The following is a 6,259-nucleotide window of genomic DNA, read 5'->3' on the forward strand; positions in this document are numbered from 1 at the left end:
AACCTGTGGGTCACGACCCCTTTGGGGGTCGAACAACACTTTCACAGGGGTTGCCTAAGACCATCGGAAAACACATATTTCCTATGGCGATTCATAACAGTAGCAAAATTACAGTCTTGAAGTAGCAACAAAAATAATTTTATGGTTGGGGGTCACCACAACATGAGGAACTGTATTAAAGGGTCGCGGCATTAGGAAGGTTGAGAACCACTGGGTTAGAGCATCAGGCCACGGACCAAAGACTTCAGGTTCAATTCCGGTCAAGGGCATGTACCTTGGTTGTGATTCGATCCCCAGCCCTGGTTGTGGTTGTGCGAGAGGCAACCAATCGATGTGTCTCTCTCACATCGATGTTTCTCTCTCTCTCTCTCCCTTCCTCCCTCCCTCCCACTCTGTCTAAAAATCAATGGAAAAATGTCCTCGAGTGAGGGTTTTTTAAAAATGGAAAATAATAATAATTTCAACATATTTCAAGTTCTGCGTGTTTTCTTGAATATAATAAAAGAGATACTTGCAATATCTTATAAAATCTTCTTTTCTTCTCTGATCCACTTTGCCACACACCATAGTTATTCCTACAATTCTCTTTCAAAACTCCTCAATGTGCCCTGTCTGGTGTGGCTCAGCAGTTAGAGCATCGGCCTGCAGACCAAAGAGTCTCGGGTTCAATTCCCAGTCAAGGGCACTGGCCTCAGTTGCAGGTTCGATCCCTGGGTCCAGGAGGCGACCAATCAATGTGTCTCTCTCACATCGATGTTTCTCTCTCCCTCCCTTTCACTCAAATAAATAAATAAGTAAGTAAAAACTCCTCAATGTTCTGGCGGGTGTCTCAGTTGGTTGGAGTGTCATCCTATAACCAAAAAAGGTTGCGGGTTTGATCCCAAGGTGATGTTTCTCTCTCTCTCTTACCCCGCTCTCTCTCTCAAATCAATAAAAACATATTCTCAGGTGAGGATTTAAAAAAAAAAAAAAAAAACTCCTCAAAACAATTTTCCCCAACCCTAGTCTCTACACCTGTGTCTTACCCAGCTTCCCTCCATCCTGACTCTGCATCATCAAAGCCAAGAAGCCTCTGAGGAGACAGAACCCTCCTGAGATGCTGTGAGAAGGGGTGGATGAAACTGAGTGGAAAAGCCGGAGCCGACGGTCCTGGGCACACTCAGCCTGGCTGAACTCATCCCTCTTGTGGCTCCAATTCCCATCCCCTGAGGACGCTGCACAGCTCTGCCCGCAGCTCCAGCTCTGCTCCGGGCTCCAGGTCGCTGTACCAACTGCCTCGTCCACATTTCTCCTTGGGGTCGGGTCAAATAGGGTTACATTCTGCTATGAGTAACAGGGACCGAAAATACAGTATCCTAAACAGTAGAGTTTCTTTTGCGTGTAAAAGTCTAGAAGTGTGCAGCCGTGGGCTGGCACCCGGATTACTCTGTGCCAGCCTCCTTGCGGGTCACTATTATGCTATCACTAGGGGGCGTCCCTCAACCTTATGGTCCAACATGGTGGCTAGAATCCTAGGCACCCCATCCACACTCTCGGCAGCAGGATGGAGAAACGCAGGGTGAGGAACAGGAAACAGTGGGCAACCAACAGCAGTGTTTAAAGTCAGGAAGATGCTGCATAACACATCTCATTAGCCAGAACTTAGTCACATGGCCATGCCCAGCAGCAAGAAAGACTAGGAAATCTATTCTGCGTGCTGGTTGGCCGTGTGCATGGCTAAAAAGAGAAGATTCTATTATTAAGAAAAAGAGAATCGATGTGGGGGAGGAAGCAACCAGTATCATCTACACAGCAGGCCCACAGTCTCCTCCAGCTTGACATGACTGAGATAGAATTATCATTTTCCACCAACGTTTTCTTTCCCCTCCGAGTCTCTGTGCCCCCTCACCCTGGCAAGGGGCAATTCTGTGGAGCAGGGGCTGGCAAGGGGAGGTGTCACCGGAGCTAAGTGAAGGGGTGAACAGAGGGAAAATTGCACAATGAAGCTGAACTCCCAGTGGTCTGGAATAGAGACCGAAGACCCCAAACAGAAGGTACCCAAATGGAGCAAGTGAGGTTGGGGTTTCCTGAGCAAAGGACCAACGGTGCCTGCTGAGGTCTGAGACAAGGATAGGTCTGTACTCAGAAGCTCCAGGGACAAGCACACGCAGCCCCTCATCCAGCTGGCGGCTGATCTTGTCCATCTCAGCTGCCTCCTGTTCACTCCACCAGCCATGCCTTTGTCCACACCCTTTCCTTCGCCCAGAATGCCCTTCTGGCTTCTCCACATGGATATGTCTCTAAGTCATCCTTCTGGGCTCAGATCAGGGTCACCTCCTCCAAGAAAGCTTCCCTATGTCCCTGCTGGGAACTCTAATCACATCGCACTGGAGAAGGGCTTGCAGGTGGGGCAGTGTCCGAGCAGAGTTCTTAGATATGGGGACAATTCGGGTGCTGTGGGTGTCATATGGGAGGCTCAGCAGGAAGGTGGGGCCCCAAGGCCTTTTTTATATGAAGGAGGAGGTGCCAGCTGCCCTTGCAACAGTGGAGGTAGGGCACCACCAAGGCTGAGCCTTGAACTCCTAGCCATGGGTTGGGCCTCCCACATTCCCATCCGCAATGAGGGAAATTATGCAGACAGGCTGTGAGCCACAGAGAGGAAGTCCACTGGGGTGGGGGCAGGTGGAGTAATTCCTGGAAGGAAGCCCACACCTCAGGAATCTGATAGAGAAATACTCTAGAGGCCTCTGTCCCAGGAGCCCCCACCTCCTGCCCCTAGGAAGAGGCAGGCAGGGCTGGACAGCCATCCAGGGGATCTGCCTCTGGGTGCCCAGGTATTTCCCTCCCTTCACCAGCCTCCTGCAACATGTGACATCGGCAAGGGCACAGACTCTGGGACAGCCCACTGGGTCTGTGCTCTGTTCTCCAAGTCTCAGCTTTCTCCTCTGTAGAATAAGAATGGAGAGTCCTCACCACAACCCCAGGCAGCAGAAGTGTCAGAGTAAGGTACCCAAGTAGGCACCAGCACTCCATGAGGCACGATCAACAGGGTCTACTGGTGTAAAAAGCCTCTGCCGCTGTGGCCAGTTTTGCTCAGTGGTTAGAACATTGGCCCAAGGACCGGAGAGTCCCGGGTTTGGTTCCCACTAAGGGCACGTACCTTGGATGCAGTTTGTCCCCGGCCCCAGATGGGGTCCTGTGGGTGGCAACCACTTGATTTTTCTCTTTCACATCGATGTTTCTCTCTTCCTCCCTCTCTCTCTCCTGCTCTATCTGAAGATAAATGCAAAAATGTCCTCAGGTGAGGATTAAAACAAAGCCTCTGCCCACCCTAGCCTCCCTCTCAAGGTAGGCTGTGGGGGCACCTCCCTTCCCCTTGGTGCTCACATATTTGCATGTGTGTGCGCATGCGTGTGTCCCAAGCTATGGGGCAGATCAAGCAGCCAGGTTTGGGCAGGGTGGAGGGAAGACAGAAGTTTTCTCCATAGGCCCTCAACACACGTAGGCTTAGGTGGGGTGATGAAATGTTCTAAAGACAAACGTCACCCTCTGCTCTAACTTCCAGGCCAGGACAGGCAGTGGGCACCAGGAAAGGAGAGCCTTCCTCCTGCCTTCCAAACTCAGAGTCTTCCTAAAAGCCCACCTGGTGGTGAACAGGGCAGGGGGCTCTCCAAGAAGACAAAGCACCCACAACAGGACCCAAGGGGCCAGTTTCTCCCCGAGTGCCCAAGGGAGAGAATGATGTTTCGTCTGAGCAGGTCAGGACAGGTGCTGGCCCAGGTGGGACAAAAGGTCAGAAGCACAGAAGGCAGGTGTGCTCGAGGAGCAGGAGATGAAGCTGGAGGTTCGGGCTGGGACGGGCAGCTTGAGAGGTCAGTCAAGGGCAGTCCACACCTTGGATCTTCTCCTTTAGGTAATGGGGAGCCATGGAGAGTTCGGGAGTGGTGAAGCAATGGAACCAGATTTGCACCTTTTTTCCCCCCTTTATTGATTTTAGAGGGGGAAAAAGGAAGAGGGAGAGAGAGATAGAATCATCGATGAGAGAGAACATCAATTGGCTGCCTCCTGCACACCCCCCACTGGGAATCTGACCCACAACGTGGGCATGTGCCCTGACGGGGAATCGAACTGAAGACCTCTTGGTGCCTGGGTCGACGTTCAACCACTGAGCTGCACCAGCCGGGCAGATTTGCACCTTTGAAAGTCTCCTCCAGTTGCATGATAGGGATGGACTGGAGGGGCAGGGCTGGCAGCACTGGCATCCATGGGAGAAGATCCTGCACAAAGGCCAGAGGAGGGAAGCCTGGCCTGAGAGCTACTGCTCCTGGAGGACCGTCAGGTGGATCTTTCTCGTGGGGCCGCTGCCGAGAAGCAGGAAGCCGATGAGGTCAGAGGGTGGACCCACAGTGGCCCTCAAGGGAAGAGCAGGGAGGTGTTGGGGCACAGAAAGGACAGTAAAGGGCAGGGGTTCTGCAAGACACTTGTCCATGCCCATCTGGGCCCAAACCTTCTGATGGCAATGGAATCAAACCTCCTCTACCTTGAACAGGATTCACGGGGGTTATTTGCTGTCCTCTGTGTCAGGCTGGAAGCTGCCCAAGGGTGGGAGCCTGTGACTCCAGTCAGACTGAGCTGAGGGGACCTGAAATGGGGGAGGAGCAGGGCAGAAGGCTGCAAAGCAGGGCAGTGCTCAGGATCCTCACCTTCCAGTCTTCACTCCTGCTCAGAGCCTGCTGCCAGCCCCTCAGAGATGAGCCAATCTGTGGAGCTAAAGGTGGGGATGGAGGAAAACCAGGAGCAGAGGGGAGGGAAAAAAAAACAAGAGGCAGGTTGCTTTTGAGGGGCCAGACCCTCCCTTCCCCATACACTCACATGCAGCCACACGTCAATTTTCCCCAGCTGGGCTCAATCTCTGGAATGAGGGGAGGCCTGCCAGCCCCCATCACACGTCTGTCACACACTCACAGACAGACAAATACAAACACTCATACACAGACACAAGATACGGTGACATGTATGAATAATACACACAGACATCCCAAGAGACGCACACACAAACACCGACATACATATACACAGTCACAGACACACACAAACACACCCACACATACGAACACAGACACACGAACAGATACTAACACACTTGAAGCAGCCAGTGGAGGCTGCTGACTAGATACCTTGCTGGCTTACTGGCCAGGTAATGACATCCAAAGTGTCTGATGCAGCACACCTCCTACCCCTAACCTCCTTTGCGGGTGGCTCTGGGGCAGTGGCCCTGACAATAAGGATAACAAGTTTAGGAGAGGTGACACTTTAGCTGGGGGCCTTTTAGATGGGCAGAGAGTAGGAAGGAAATTACTTGAGGGAGGAAAAATGGGCCTTGCAAAGGTTTGGAGAGGGAGGCAACTGTGATGCTCAAAGAAGTGTGGGGGCCTTGTCTTGGGGGGGCTGGGGGAGCAGACAGGAGACCAGGCACCTTAGCACACACAGCCGGCCTGAGAAGCAGCCCTCCGCCTGCATCCCACTAGTGTCCATCCTGAGCCTCTCTGGGGGCACATTTGGTGGAGGGGAAGGGGCCAACTCAGGCCTGCAAGAACAAGGAGGTCCTGGGAGCCCCGGCCAGGTGGCTCAGTTGGTTGGAGCATCGTCTCACGCACTGAAGTTCATTCTCAGGCAGGGTGCATACCTAGGTTGCAGGTTCAATGGTGTATGGGAGGCAACTGATTGATGTTTCTCTCTCTCTCTCTCTCTCTCTCTCTCTCTCTCTCAAATCAACAAACATCCTCCTGTGAAGGTTTTTTTTGTTTGTTTTTTGTTTTTAAAAAAGGAGGTTGTGGAGGGCACAGTCAATTGCCTTACAGGGGCCTACCAAAAGGGGGTCTCCACCCAAAACCCCCCTTTTTGGAGGCCATGTCCCAGCATCCCCAAGAGGACCTGGGCTAGGTCAGGAAGAAGGCTGTGAGCCCTCACAGGAAAGGAACTGGGTGCTCTTCGCAGAGGTAAGATGAGTTCTGAGTGAACCCCTTGCCAGGAGTGGGGCCCCAGCCTGTGAGTACGCTTCTCTCTCTGCCCCAAACTTCAGCAAGGACAGAGCCAGGCCCCAGACCCAAAGGTCTGCCTCCTGTCTCTCACCCTCGGAGACCAGGCTGGGGAGCGCAGGGTGGGTGGTCTGGTCAAGCGACTGGAAGGGTCTGGGACAGGGTCCTGCGAGGGGTCTGGGGCGGGCTTTCCCAGATGGGCCGGCCTAAGCCGAGCCCCGAGGGGGGCCTGTTGTGACAGG

Source organism: Molossus molossus, unplaced genomic scaffold, assembly GCF_014108415.1.
Source record: "Molossus molossus isolate mMolMol1 unplaced genomic scaffold, mMolMol1.p scaffold_m16_p_6, whole genome shotgun sequence".
NCBI classification, from domain to species: Eukaryota; Metazoa; Chordata; class Mammalia; order Chiroptera; family Molossidae; genus Molossus; species Molossus molossus.